The following is a 15,836-nucleotide window of genomic DNA, read 5'->3' on the forward strand; positions in this document are numbered from 1 at the left end:
AGCGAGAGAGGGAACACAAGCAGGGGGAGTGAGAGGAAGAAGCAGGCTCCCAGAGGAGGAGCCTGACGTGAGGCTCCATCCCAGGACGCTGGGATCACGCCCTGAGCCAAAGGCAGACGCTTAAGGACTGAGCCACCCAGGCGCCCCTATTCGATTTCTTTAACATCATTGACAGGGCTGTAAATGCTTACTTTCGTAACGCTTAATTTAAATATGTACCATGTTACTGGAAGGCTTTATAGTGATAGATTTTGTTTTTCTGAGCAGTGTATGTATTCTTGCCTTTTATGGCACTGAAGCTGACAAGGAAATGTCTTCTAATCGATGACTACCTCTTGCTCGTACAGTCTTCTGTTGGACAAATGCTGCCTAAATGCACTGAATATGTGCGACGCACCAACATTTTACAGATAGCAACTTAATTCATTTTCATGCTAATAAAATGACCAAACCCGACTATTATAATCCCATTTTAAAGAAGAGAAAGAAAACAAAGCTGTAGAAGAGATAGGACACTGGCCCAACATCATATGGCCAGTAAGGGACGGGAACTGAAACCCAGATAAGCCTGGCTCCAGGCTGGGATTTTCGCTGGTTTATTACACTTGATTGTTTATAAAAAGTTTCCACACTGTCCCCTCACTTCCCAGTGTTAAAGGTTGAGGCCGAAGTGAGCGACTCGGCCCTGGACAGGCACTCCCGGCTCCCCCAGCACTGAGTAGTGAGCTCACACAGGAATAACCAGAAACCGGCCCCAGCCCTGGAGACGCTGCTGCCCCCGGTGCTGGGCAAGTACCACAGGCCGCTCAAGTTACGGAAAAGCAAATACAGCTCTATCGGCCTTTTACTGCCCTTGATTAACATCACAGGCAGTTTTGCCGTGCTCTTTAGATAGTTTTGCAGGGACAAGAATCCCAGGAAGGGAAGTGGCGAGCATAGAGTTCAAAGTCGAAATTCGTCTGGGCTAGTTAGTAAGAGATCCTTCTTCCCAGCATGGCAGCCTTCCCAAAGGCTTATCCTTGAAGTCGGAGTTCATGGTTCTAGTCTGGAGATGAGCTCCTTATTTTAGAAAGTTCGGCTAACGTGAAGGCCATCGGCTTCCTGTTGGGTGTGCGGTCCCGAAAGGTGGGTAAATTTGGCAACGTACCAACTATATCAACTGCCCAGCCCCACTTCGTCTACCCACTACGTTCCTTACTCCCCACAGGGTGCCTAAGAAAACAATCACGTTATATTAGCTGAGCTTTATGGAAAAACTCAACTAACATATTTAACACACTGGCTATGGATTCATTAAAAGCCGCCGTGCAAAGTTGGCCCCGATACTAAGCAATATGAAGAGGAAGAAGCAAATTGTATTGAAAATCAGGAATTTCCAGCTGTTCGAATGAAACACCCCAAGGGCTGTGGAAGATGTAATGCCTCCAGAATGGAAAGAAAGTGCTGACAACTTTGCTTTTCTGATGGCACCCACAGTTAGTAGACACACAGGTGATCCTGATGAGCTAAGGCTTCCTTCCCAGTTGGGGGACAGATGCCGCAACTGTAGTCATAGTGGGTGCATAAAGAGACCCCAGCAAGAGCAGAGGGGAAAGGATGGAGCTTTCCCGAAGACATGAATATCAAAGGCGGATGCTGGTCGAGGACATAGTCGATCAGCTTAGCTGGTGATGGCAGGCTCCTGCTGTGATAAAAAATATAAGGCAAAATATGAGGCAAATCCGATAAAAAGCATATTTTTAAACTGCTGTGCCTGAGACAGCATGGTTTAGTGCTTGCACTCTCCCCGCAGTTCAGCTGCAAACGGGGCTGGCTCCGAGTACCTCTCCCCGCTCGGGAAGCCGGCTCCTCCACGGCGGCTGACATTCTTGGCGTGGCAGTCTGGAGAAGTTTGCGTTGGCACCCTCCGGGTTGAAACTGGACTCTGGATAAACACAATTCTGCAGTTCCCAGTGCTGCCAGACCCTTCAACTCCATAAACATCAGTATTCATCCCCCACCCCTCACCCCCCCACCCCGTGAAAATGAAAAGAAAATGAAACTGTATTGGAGATTGTTTCCCTTGAATAAACACCAAACACACTCTAAAAACCAAAGCTGCTCTCCTCTCTGATATTAAACGCAGTAATTACACTATGAAACCTAAGCCTATAAATTCAAGCTTGGGAAGGTAAAATTGTGGAGAGGGAGAAACCCAGGAAAATGTGTCCACTCTGCACATGTGCAGATTTTTTTCTTTTGAAAGCTCGTCAGTATGATAGAAAGCTCGTCAGTAGGTTAGAAGCGTCCCTCTGGGGCAGTGAAAATCATTACACCCCGCATTTCGACGAGGTACGTCTATTTCATACTCAGATTGCTGGGCTCAAATGCTCGAGCGTTCTAGATACAAGGAAGTTGATGCCCTTAGAGTTTACTTTGTGTGTCTGGGCATGTGTGTTAGCCTCCACATCTGAATCGATGAGATCTTTGAGGATAGCCCCGGAAGCCACGGCTTCCTGTGTCACAGGTAGCTGGCTGACTAGGAGGCTGAGTGTCTGAAGAGAAGCTCTGTTGTCTTAAGTCAGGCCCAGTTTCTGGTTTGTTTGCTCAGGTGGCCACTGTCCTCCACCATGAAATAGTATCATTCAGGCCTCCTCTGCACTCTGGCTACGGTAAAACTCTCCCTCCAACCACACACAATGAGGTTCAGGCAACAGTGCTTTAGAACCAACGAGTAGTGGGACCCCTGGGAGGCTCAGCCGTTAAGTGTCTGCCTTTGGCTCAGGTCACGATCTCAGGGTCCTGGGCTCGAGCCCCACGTCTGGCTCCTTGCTCAGTGGGGAGCCTGCTTCTCCCTCTGCTCATGCTCTCTCTCAAATAAATAAATAAATCTAACAAACAAAAAACGACCATTAGCTGGAAACTCCCGCCCCAAGGAAGAACTTCTGTCTTACCTCTTTATCTTTGCTTTGCCTCTTTCTAACAGTGGCGTTTGTTTGCTAATCAGAAGAGACGAACCTTGGGTTTCAGTTCAGAATTCCCTTAGCTCATTGAATGTTTGAATACAGAGAAAGGTTGGGAATAGTTTGGACCACTAAAAGCAAACGTTAAAGAGAATTTTTCTTACGCTCGAAAAAAGAAAGACCTCGTCCTGTTTAGTGAAATGTTTTATATGCCAGAGAGGGTAAAGCTAATACAGCAGCAAAATAAATGCCCCCTCAGCCCACTTGGTCAAATTTATCCTTTACAACTGGATTCCTCAATTTTGTATCTAAAGGGAATTTGTCTACTCTTCAGGATATTTCTTTGTACTTTTGTCCTTTCTCCCCAATCTATTCTATTAACAATATCTTTCGCTCTCTTTCCAGAAAGATGCGATTAGGTTCTTATCTTGCCTTTTTAATGTGGCTTTCTGCTTCCTTAATTTAGGTCACAGCTACATTCGTGCCAGCCAGGGCCTTGTACTGGACCATCTTGCCACGTCTATAGCCGCACTTGGTGGATTGCAAGGTCAACGCCTCCCAGCTCTACGTGGGGCATACCCCTTCTGCTGACCCAAACTGGAAACAATTTAAACTTTGCTTGTGGCCTTTTCTTTCTCTTCCATGTTCTATTTCTATGCGTTCTCAAGCCTTCTTATCCTCAGGCAAAGAGAGATGAGAGTCACCACTTTTTATCGTCATGGTGCCACAGGGTGTTTTATTCTGCGGACGACAGTCTTCCACACACCTGTGAACACACAGATAAGAAGAATGGTGCATAAAAACTCTTTTATTAAAGGCTGAGATATGCCAGAGACACAGCCGTGTGGGGCCGTGGGCTCCCATGCCAGGAAGGTTTCCCTCGCGCTTTCCTCGAACTTCTTCTGTATATGGTGAAGCATTACTTTCGTGTTAATTTTTACAATTGTCTATTAAATTCTCTGCTAAAATGACACACTACAGAATCTATCCTAAGAGCAAATGGAGAGCAAAATTATAAACCTAAGCAGATAGAAACCACACTTCTGAGTCAGACAGGTGTTTAGAAATTGATAACAATTAAAACACGCGAGAGTGGGACAATAGTTACGTTAGATGCAATTTTGAAAACTGTGTTGGCCAAATGACAGCGGGGGGAGCTTATCATGGAGAACAGGACTTGGGTAAAACAGGGGGCTGAGACGAAGAGAGGCAGAAAATAAATTATTAGAAAGGCCCACAGACTAGTTAAGGTTTGGGGGTCTCTGTGTCACAGTGTCGCCACTCAATAAATAAACCCTGAAAAAATCAGATGATTATTTGGTGGTGTTAACGTGTACATAGGGTCTCAGACACAACCAAGGACGCAATATGATCAGTTCACTTATGAATTTCAATGGGGGTGGGCAGAGCAAAGTAGGACCGGCACTAATTGTTGTCATCCACGCTCACAATGGATAGATTGGGATATCAGAATGTTTGCTCGTCTGTTAATTCAAAGAGCAGATATATCTGACAAAAAATTCCTCTATTCACTGTGTGGAACTGTCTTCATCATAAAAACGTCTATTTGGGAAATAGAGGAATGAGGAAATAGAGGAATGACTATTTCACATTCCAATGAAGGAATGAATTTAGATTATCTTAAAGGTTATCGTCATCAGGTACTGGTCAGATGATATATGGTTTTAGAATCCTCAGCAAGTAGAACAGACCGTACAGTGAGTCACTAACTGGAGTCAGAATGTACTCACTCTACTGGATAATGCTGGGCCACGATGCAGTTGCATTTACAGAAGTTAGCAGTTTTGAAATGACTGAAGCACGGGTTATAGTAAATTAAATTTTTAAAGTATTTTACATTATTACTCTTTAATTTCTTTATTAAGCCTGAGGAATCACCTCGGAATCGTTAATGGCCAATTTACAAACAACAGAGGAGTATCTTCTTAACAACCTGTTTCCAGAACTCTATTTGCATATTTTGGTTTTGTTAAGATGAACCGAAGGGCACATACAGATTTCTAAGCTATGAATTCATGAAAAGATAATTGTTAAGAATCAAGGGAAGAATTAGAGAAAAATTACCATAAAATCCTTCTTCCCTTGCTTCACGGAGAAAGTAGTGGGAAACAGGCACACTTTGCTCAGTTACTCTGAATCTTTCAGCAACTAATGCCCCTGAGCTCACCCCTCCCACTCACCTGTTCTTAAAATATATGACCCTAAACTTGACACTACTTTAGATGGAAAACCCACTCTTACTTCTAGTATTTCAAGCTGTGGATCCCCCTCTTGTATTTTTCTGGTCAATCCAACACCATCTGCTTTCTAATTTCCAGACATTTCTCTCTCTCTCTCTCTCTTTTTTTTTTCCTGGTCTATTTCTGCTCCCTTTTCGAGTTTTACTAGCCCCCTATGGTATATGTGTGTATACATATCCTGCACTAAGGGGAACCATGAGAGGGAAGCAAGGCAGAATCTCATACTAAGGCCCCCACCCTGAACAGGCTTTTGTTGGAAAGATTTCTTGGAGAAAGACTTATATCCCAGTGTTGGGATAAAAAGTGGCAAGGAAGTTAAAGGACAGTGCTGTGATTTTCTTAGTGGTTCTGTACATTTTCTATTCTGCCCTATTTTTTGTCCATTCTTCTTGTATTAAACCATTTTCTGATTTTTACACCTTTATTTTTTTCTTTCTTATCTACTAACACAAGTTCCTTTCATTCTTCTTTATTTTTTAGTTATTAGTGGTACCTTTTTTCCCCTAAGTGATTTTGATCTTCTTTTTTTAATCAATGCAATTTCATTAATTCTGGGTACATATGTAACTGGTCTTTGCCATGTAAAGATAGCAATCAAACAATTTTATCATTTCGGGTCATACATATTTTAAGTTAATAAATTAGATTTATAAGAGGTATAATAATATTCCACAGCTTTGGGAAGATGTAGTCATGGGATTTAATTACAAGGAGGGATAGAGGATAGGTTAGAGAGAGTTTTCAAACTTACAAAAGACATATCAGAATTTATACTGTATAATAAAGATTATAATAAATCTAATAAATATGACAAATCACTTTATGTATTCAAGGTTTCTTATTTCTTTTAGTAAAACTTGATATTTCCGGGTTTTCTATATATAACCTGCTTTTATCTTGATGAGCTTATTTCTAAGTATTTTATATTTTTGTTTCCTATTAAGAATTAGATATTTGTGGGGCGCCTGGGTAGCGCAGTCGTTAAAGCGTCTGCCTTCGGCTCAGGGCGTGATCCCGGCGTTCCGGGATCGAGTCCCACATCGGGCTCCTCTGCTGGGAGCCTGCTTCTTCCTCTCTCACTCCCCTGCTGTGTTCCCTCTCTCGCTGGCTGTCTCTCTGTCACATAAATAAATAAAATATTAAAAAAAAAAAAGAATTAGGTATTCGTTTCATAATAATTTCCAACTAGTTTTTATTGAAATTTGTAAAAGTTACCTTTTTGTATGTTTATTTTGTAACATACTGAAGTAGTTCATATTAATTTGAGGATGTTTCATCGATTCTTTTGGGTTTTCTAGTAGGAAATCATAGGTAAGAAATTGTATCATAGGTAAATAATTTCCCCATCTCAATATTTATATCTCTCATTTCTTTTCCTTGCTTTTTACAGAAGCTAGAATTTTCAGTGGTGATAGTTTTCATTCTTGTCTTGGTCTTTACGCAATGATATTGCCTTTAGATTTAACAATCAGGCATGATATTGGCCAGATCGATTGATTGATTGATTTTATTCTTTTTTCCAACATAGCTGAATATTATAGAGATACAGAAGGTAAAACAAAGACCATTGATAAATCCAACACAATCCCAATAAAAATACTTGGTGATAGAAATGATTCTGAAATTTATGCAAGAAGGAGAATTCTTAAGAATATGCGAAAAGCTTTTAGAAAAGAAGAACAATGAAAAGACACTTCCTCTGCTTCATAATAAATGTATTTACAAAGTACAGTAACAATACAATTGCAAAATTATGATAGAGGGCTCATTCATTCACTCAGTATATACAGACTAAACGTTTGCTAGATTTAGTGGATAAAAATATAGGACACCGGCTAAAATTGTATTTCAGATATAGTGAATAATTTTTTAGTGTAAGTATGTCCCATGCAATATTTGGAACACATTCATACTAAAAAATTATTCATTGTTTACTTGAAATTCAAACTTAAGTGGAAGCCCTATGTTTTACATGGCACCTTAATTGAATACCTATATGTACATAGATGTATTATAGGCAAATAATTTCCCTGTCCCAATATTTACATCATTCCTTTAACTTTTTTTTTTAAACAGAGGCTTGATTTCCAGTGGTGATAGTTTTCATCCTTGTCGTCTTTTTCATCCAATGATAATGCCTTTAGTATTTAACCATTGAGTATTTAACCATATATATATATATATATATATATATATAAAATAAATAACCCCCCCCACACATATATATCCATCCCCTGTATGCCATGGGAAGCAGAATGTGGAAATGAACAAAAATACTGCCCTCACTGAACTCTCAGAAATAGCAAAAATAGATCAGTATACACAACTCAAAACAGATCTGGGTGTATTCAAGCACCTAGTATATAATAAAGATAATATTTAATGTTAATGGAAAAACAGATAAATTATTTTAAAAATATCCATGGTATAATTCACTTTCCATTGAAAAGAGACCTAATAAAGCCAGACTGCTACCTTATACTACACACAAAATTTAAATTCCTTCCAGCTAAAAAAATTGGAAGAAAATGTAAGAGAATATTTTCATTGATTTAGGATGAGCAAGGTGTTTCTAAACAAGATGCAAAACTGAAAATATACAAAGAAAAATATTGCTAAGTTTTACATTAATTGCAATTTCTTTCAACAAGTCTGTTAAAGACAAGGGACATACTGATTGTTAGAAAATATTTGTAGCCTATGTAAGAATAAAATTTTAAATGTCAATATTAATTTATAAATAATCCCTACAAATCAAAAAGAGGAGTTAACAAACAAACAAAAAGAACTATGGAGAAACTACACAAGTAGGAATTTTTAAATCTATTAATAACGAAGAGAATTCACATCAACAGTGACAAGTTGCCAATTTTCACTTTTCAGATTGATAAGAACAAAGATAAAATATGTGATGTTGACAAAAACGTGGGAAAAGGAGCACTGTGTGAACTATTTTGGATAATAATAGTGATGTGGTACAATTGTTTTAGAGACTGCTTTGCCATTATTTAACATTTTGTTACGTGTTCTCTTTGATTCTGAAATTTCACTTTTAGAAATCTCATGTAGAATATTTACACATGGGCACAAATGTCAATTTCAATGATCATAATAGCTGCATTGGTTATATTAAAACATAGGAACAACCTAAATGTCCACTCTAATAGGCTGACTCCCAAAGTGATCAAGTTCTAATGTCCGGAACCTGTGACTGTTACTTTCTGTGACAAAAAAAGGACTATAATTTAGTGATAAATATACGTCATCACTTATATGTAAGGACTACAATTTAGTGTAAATGTTAAGTCATAACTTATAAAATAAGGTATCACTGAAGTTAAGGATCTTGAGATCATTTAAGTTAAGGAATCTATCAGATTATCCAGCTGGGCCCCATTCAGTCACAAGCATCCTTAGGAAAAGGAGGCAGAGGGAGATTTGACCCACACTGAGCAGAAGGCCCCATGAAGATGGAGCAGAGAGACATTCGAGGATGCTGGTCAGAGTTTGGAGTGATGTGGCCACAAGTCAAGGAATGCTGGCCGCCACTGGAAGCTGCAAAGGCGAGGAATGGATTCTCCCCTAGTGCCTCTGGAGGGCGTGTAGTCCTGCCGGCAATTTGATTTCAGCCCAGTAATACTGATTTCACGCTTCTGGTCTCCAGAACTATGAACGAAAGGGTTGTTTTAAGTCATCTAGTTTATGCTAGCTCGTTATAGTGGCCATAGGAAAATAATAGCCCCACAAAAAGAGGAACAGTTATAAAAAATGTTATGTCCATAGATGGGAATTTAATCATTGCAGTAACGGGTGTGTCTATATATGTACATGGAACACATCCTAAGATACAAATTGCAGTAGCATACTATTTATAGCAGAATCTCATGTGTGTGAAAAAAGTAAACCCATATGTGTATACACATAAATACATAGATAGGTGCCTGACCAGATGTTATTTTTAAATATAAATACAGAAATTACCTATGGAAGAGCATAAGTTGTGGGAGGAAAAAAGGCAATTTCCATAGTATTATACTGTTTAGGGATTTTGCATCATTTTTTATAAAGGAAAATGTGCTGGGAGTTTCCCCCAAACTACATTTTTACAGATTTTAAATATCCAATCTCTTTGAATGCCTATTTAATGCTTGTCTCCTTTACTAGACTTAAAGTTGCTTGAGAGTAGGAATGGCACCCGTCTTGTTCACTTTGGTCCCCAGCACTTCATGCTCAGCTGTCACATATTATACTCCTAAAAAAAATAATGTGTGAAATGAATGACGGGCTGTAACCTCTATCAGTAGCAGCCAGAGGTGAGCACACCCCCAAACTGACAGCAAACGCAGGCAGAGCCTTAAGAAATGACAGCACATACCTCCGTTTCTTCCGTCCTTCCCTCCAAAAATATGACAGCAGCGGCAGCTGAAGCAGGAAGACACACCCAAATGTTCCACCTCTGTTTCCATCAGATAACTAGCTCACTGTCATAAGCTTGGAATATTCTGAGGGGATCCCGGCTGGCGCTGCCCTGATTGCCAGGCTGAGGACAGTGTCTCGCCCTTCAGAAGCTGTATGGGAAGTCAGTGCATGCAGACCCAGGGCAAATCCAGAATGGCATTTGTAGAAAAAAGTATGGCTCCCTTCCTGCAGAAGTTTCCAGGGTAGATGCCAATGCTTTACCATCCATTTACCCTTGAGGAGCAAGGCTTCCTGGATGGGAGCAATGTAGGAAATGGAGCCAGTTGACCTCCTTGGGTGGTCAGTGTCCCCTGCTCCCTGTGCCTGGCATGGACAGGGTCTCTGCCAGAGGAGGACAGGGAGGGTCTGGTGCATAATGAGTTTAAGGAAAAATTAGCCTGAAAAAAAAAATCACTTAGCTCTCAAATGTCTAGTGATATTTATAGACGTTGTGGGTTAAATTACACTTCACTGACTTTGTCCTTTACTTTGACAAGCTAGATAAGATGATCTCGTTTTAAATAATCTTTTGTGTTTAGGTATTTCTCTGGCAGTTTTGTATTACAATTTAAAAATAGACTAGCCTATGCCTATACTCATGTTGGCTATGGTATTTTGAACTTGATTTCTGAGGCTGCTGACAGCTTTTGAAAGATTTAACGACTGGCAGCAAGAAAAACTCCCATAGAAAGTGTTCTATGAAATTTTTTCTCCTGGAAAAAAAAAAGGCATCATTTAGCAGGTAATATATTGCAATAAAAATATGGTTATGCAATAATGGTTCATTAATATGACAAATCATAACATAACCTTTTCTATTAAATGTAAAAAGCAATTTATTGAAATGAAGACATCTTCTTTCCTATGGTGCATTTCCATAGTCATTGGTTTGAAAGGTTTCTTTTTTATTATTATTCAAAACAGTCATTTTGATTTGCACAGGAGATAACAGTTGTTCATGACATTTTTATTTCTGCATAAACAGATTTCCATTTTGGCGAAGGTTAATACAGTAGGAATTTGTTTTTACTTTTGGATATACTGTGATACCGCCAGAGCACTTTGTTTGGTATGGAACTGCTAATTTATCCTTTATGCCTTTACGATCTTGTCAGAGCCGCATGTCTTCCTTAGTTTTTCTAATCTAAAATAATCCCAGGGAAATCCTTTGATTGTCTGTTTGGACCTGCTCCATTCCTAAAGCAGGAATGTAATGGGCTTTATGGCACTTACTTGGGAGTAATTTATCCAGCAGAGTGACTATAGATACTTGTTTTAATAAGAATATGCTTTATGGTAAGTGGGGACTGCTATTTAATTAGCCAAAGGGAAAGTAGTTCATGATACAATCTGTTCCAATCATCTTGGACATTAAACAAAAAGTCAGGCTAAGTTATTTATGTACATGCACTTTATTTGTAGTTGCTTTGAGCAAACCTCTTCTCTGAAACTTTATAGCATTTTCCGAGTGAGCTGAATTGTGGTGTAGGAGGAATCAGGGAAGAAAAGGACATGAGAGCATCCTATAAAATTTTTGAAAAAGAAACAGAAGGTTTACTTATTGCTATCAAGGTTGTGAGTACAGGCATACCAAATGGAAAACAGACAGAGAACTATGATTTATCCTCTGCCATTAGGTGCATTTGGTGGAAAGTTACCATCTTTAGTGCATAGTTGGTGGAAGAATGTTGTGGGATGTGTAAGGTAGTGTGTGTGTGTGTTTCCCTTAGATTTCCAGTTGCTTCCAACAGGAACATGTTTTTGAAAATTCACAGTTACGGTCCTCTATATTTTATAAGAAATAGAGGAAATTTATGAGATTCAATGAAGACCTAATCATTTCAATTCTTAGAGCAAAATTTAGCATATGGGCACATTTTAAGAAATCTTCCCTTGCTAATAAAACTATAATGATATAATGGATGTAAGTGGTATTCATTTCTAATTGGCCAACATTTGGGGCAAGTACGTAATTGACCATTGAAGGGATTGTCACAAATGTATCTATGGATGGTTAAAAAAAAAGAGAGAGAAGAAAGGAAACATAATATGAAACTATATTCCTAGGGTATTGCCTCCTAGGTTATGGTTTGCTCAATAGTTGTGTATTTTTTCTCTCTTCCTGTGTAAACTATTGCAAGCCTAAAGAAGTTACCTATCGTAGGCACAAAGAACCCAGGAGCTAGAATCTGAGACAGATGTGGCTACACTACATTTTACCGCTGTGGTCCTCGGAAACATGCCTCACCTAGTGAAGTCTATTTCCCCACGTGCCCTTTCCACTTTGTAACACTGCAGAGAGAATTACATGACCTAGTATTTCCAAGTGTCTTCTGTGAAGTGAAGGTCTAGTGTAAGTTAGCACTTGCTCGTGCAACTCCTTGAGCATAAGGTTTGGGTTATAGTCATTTTTGCGCATCCCTGCACAGGGCTTTCTACCCCAGCGGGGCTCAGAACTCATCCTTAGTACTCTCTAAATGCTGTATGGTTGTCGGTACCTATTTCCTACACCTCTATTATTTTGTCCATAGTAGATATCTCATTCTTTTCAAAATGACTTTAAAAACTACAACTCAAACCAAAGAGCTCTAAATCACACAGTTTCTCTCTGTCACCTAAGGAACCACAGCACTGTCTTCACAATTGACCTGTTTCTCAGTGGCGGTGCAAAGATGTGACACCGCGCTAGGGTGAGGAGAACACTGTGGGCAAAGGACTCTGGTGGTCATGCAGTAAGGCATGTTAGGCCCACATACCATTGTGTGATTTTCGTATCATTTTTACTTTACACCCTTAGTTTCTCCTGGGGAAAAAACCCCTGTTCTCCTGGGGAAATCTCAGTTGCCTAAACAAACACCCCAAAGATGGCCGCATATATGAAGTCATCTCCTAGACAGCTCGGGGAGGTTATGAAAGGTTTTGGAGCCATTACTGGTTCAACCATTGACTGCCACATGGTCCCAGCCATCAGGAAACAGGGGCAGTGCAGTCGCCTCTCGAAATGAGAGCCTGGTTGAGCCTGGGGATAGTTTTCTTAACGTAAGGAGACAGAAAAGGAAGTACTAAAGACCGAACTTTCCTTCAACCCGGCGGTCTCACACATCCCTCAGTGACTTGGAAAGTTTTCTGACATGAGACAGTGTGCAGAGCAAGCTAGTCACTCCCCTTCCTCCTCCTGAAGACGCGTAAACAGCTGGTGCATGCAGTCCCCCTGGCTGGAGAGGGGTAAATACACGACCGATGTTCAACAAATATAGGCTTATACCTGAGCTCAGAAAATACTGCATATTCCACAGGACAAAGGGCCCAGCACGGCTCATGGTCATTTCAGGTGATCAGTGTCAAGTGTTGGAGTATCAGCGTCAATACCTTTTTTTTTTAAAGGCTGTTATTTGTTTCTTCTTTGGAATTCTTTAGGTCCTTTTGCTACAGCTTTCTCCACCCAACATTACACAATTGTGAGAATCGTTGATCACCATAATGCTAGTTTTCCTCAGTTCTTGTTGGTTTTCATTGTCAAATTTGATTCATGTTATTTTTTTTTTAAGATTTTATTTATTCAACAGAGATAGAGACAGCCAGCGAGAGAGGGAACACAAGCAGGGGGAGTGGGAGAGGAAGAAGCAGGCTCCCAGCGGAGGAGCCTGATGTGGGGCTCGATCCCATAACGCCGGGATCACATCCGGAGCCGAAGGCAGACGCTTAACCGCTGTGCCACCCAGGCGCCCCTGATTCATGTTATTTTTAATCTTATGTTGAGAAATCAAGGAGACCTAATTTTTCTCTCAACTCATGTTTGCAACTCATTTGTACCAGTGTGAGCTCAGAGGGTGAGGAGGGTGGTACAAGGAGGGTGAGCTCAGCTTCTGTTAACTACATTTTTCTCATAGTGTCCAAAGGTCTTGACTATGTAATAGGGAGCTCGGATACGAGGTTAAGGCCTAAACGCAGACATCTGATTCATCAAGTATCACTTATGCAATGAGTCTGAGTGTCACTGATCTAAGTAGTAAGTGGAGGGAATTAAATACCCTGTCCCAGCCCTCTAGGACAATGGCGGCCTGCTGACAGTTGCGGCTGAATACTTGTTACGTGGTAGCTACTCAACCAGCCTTGACAAAATTGAATGAAAAGTATAAAATAAACTCAAACTCAGGCAAACATAGAACACAATAGGAATGATTTAGATGGGCTGATTTCTCTTTTGTCACCAACTTTATAATGCTGAAAGTTCTGGAATCCTCAGGGTTTCAGAAGAGTGGAGTAAATGTCTCTCTGTATATCAGGATATATGCTTGTGTTTACCATTATGGCATTTTTCATACTGTGGGGCTTACTTTTGTCTTTCTCACCAGACTGCAAGTTCCTTGTGGGCAGATCTCATGTCGTTTCGTCATTTCTTTCCTTTATTCACACCAGCTTCTCTAACTTCTGTAACAGGATGGGTGCTCAATAACCCTTCCACGTTGGATGAATAATGGGTGAAGGAATGAATGACCAGTGCTCAGCCCAAAGTACAGCCTGGGTGTACCCAATCCTAGTTTTCTTTCCATTTCCTAGGCTTAGTTCATACCCCAGATGATACTCTTTATTTCTACAAGTCAACTCCCAGAAAAGAAAATTATGTTATAAGAACACTCGAAGTGGAGTTCAGCCTGAAATTGCTGCATTAAAATGATTATCTTGCATGAACCCAAGCGTCTTAAGAATAATTTAATGTCTTACATCAGTTGGTGCTTCTGCTCTTCCTGTTTGAGGTCCCTTATTATAGATTTCCTAACATCATTTTTTAATGAGAAAGAGGAAAGTATAAATTATAGAAATTAAAAATACTAATGTTTCTATTTACATTATTGTTCACAACCATAACCTGATTCTTGAGGTTCTTTGCTAAGAGCTAAGTATATAATCTGAACTCTATTGTATTTGATTTGGTAAAACATTTTGCTCTTTCTTATTTGGGGAGGGCAACAAAAATAGGTCCCTTTACCTGTGAGAAGCTGTTAGAAACAATTTGTAAAAACTAGCTCCTGTCAAAGCACTCTTGCCCCACTTACTTCCTTTCTCGCACATCAGCCCCGGCAGCAGATAGAACAGATCATATTAGCTTCATTTTGCAGGGAAAACTGAGGTCGTGAATTTGTGTTCATTTGGTCCCCGTGTAGGACACTACCGGTGCATCACCCACAGGAGTTTCTAGAGCTACAAAACTAAGCATAGCTTCCTCTGAAGAAGCTGACAGCCTAGTTGAGGCAATATCGCCCTTCGACTGAGGTAGCCAGGGCCCCTCGTCTAGACACTAAGCTTTAAAGGGCCCTTAATCCCTCTTCTGACTATTCTTCTCTCCATGGGGCTATGAGATGTGCTCACCCAGAATTTGAGCCACCCTCTCTTCCAGACCACACATCAGAGACCCAGAATTTCTTGCCCAGTGAAGAAGCCCTACTTCCTGGGCTCGTGCACAGCCTTGTCACCAGGTTCCCCCTCTCAAGGGCACATCACTCATCTCTAGACCCAATAAGTTCCAGTCCAAAGGCCCACAAGGTGCAAAAAAGAACAGAGGGTGAGAAGAGCAGAGTAGACAGCTCCAGAGAAATGTTAGGGACAGGCCTGAGAAGGGGAGATAGGGAAGCCAGCAATTACGGCACTACCTGTGGTTAAGAGGTATGATGGAAGTGAACAGAAAACACTATGGGAAGACTGAGAAAGGACAACCAACCCAATTAGGGAGTGAGAGTGGAAGAAAGGGGTGTTGGCAAGGCTCTTAGAGAAGAAGCTGAGCTGTGGGGGAGGGGTAGAATTATGGTGTGAGGGCACGAAAGGAACGAAGGGCTGTTAGGGAAAGGTCGCACAGAGCGAGACCATGTGGTAATTCATGGACCTGCAAGTTCTTCCATGTAGCTGAAGAAAGAGAAAGGGGCAAAAAAGTTGTGGAGAGAGATGCACAATTGCTGATATTTGCTACTAGCATTCAGTCCCCTCTCTTAGGGCAATCGAACCTGATTTTATTTGGATTTTCCCCATCAGCTATTGTTGGGCAGGGCTGGGGACAGGTGCCTTCTTTCTATTAGACTGAAGTCACTCTGAAGTCAAAAAGAGTGGCAAAATGCTGAAAATCACGGACGTCCTTCTGTTTCCAGAGCATTTCCATGTGGAACAGTCAAACAGCTTCTAA

The 15,836-nt window shown here is 40.6% G+C and overlaps 2 long non-coding RNA genes across 3 annotated transcripts in view; one reads left to right on the top strand and one right to left on the bottom strand.

Moving 5' to 3' along the window:
* LOC130543437 (uncharacterized) overlaps positions 1-15,836 on the top strand; it is a 217,597-nt gene that overhangs the window by 45,436 nt on the left and 156,325 nt on the right. The window lies entirely within an intron of this gene.
* Positions 458-10,018, bottom strand: LOC123000980 (uncharacterized). 2 transcript variants are annotated; one of them, XR_006409403.3, is made up of 3 exons: positions 9,579-10,018; positions 2,934-3,708; positions 458-1,684 (listed from the first exon to the last, which is right to left on the bottom strand). It is a non-coding gene; the product is annotated as an uncharacterized LOC123000980 (long non-coding RNA). The 2 variants fall into 2 exon arrangements; XR_007190381.2 differs by having other exon boundaries at positions 458-1,924; positions 9,579-10,012.

This window comes from Ursus arctos, unplaced genomic scaffold, assembly GCF_023065955.2.
Source record: "Ursus arctos isolate Adak ecotype North America unplaced genomic scaffold, UrsArc2.0 scaffold_12, whole genome shotgun sequence".
In the NCBI taxonomy this organism is placed as follows: Eukaryota; Metazoa; Chordata; class Mammalia; order Carnivora; family Ursidae; genus Ursus; species Ursus arctos.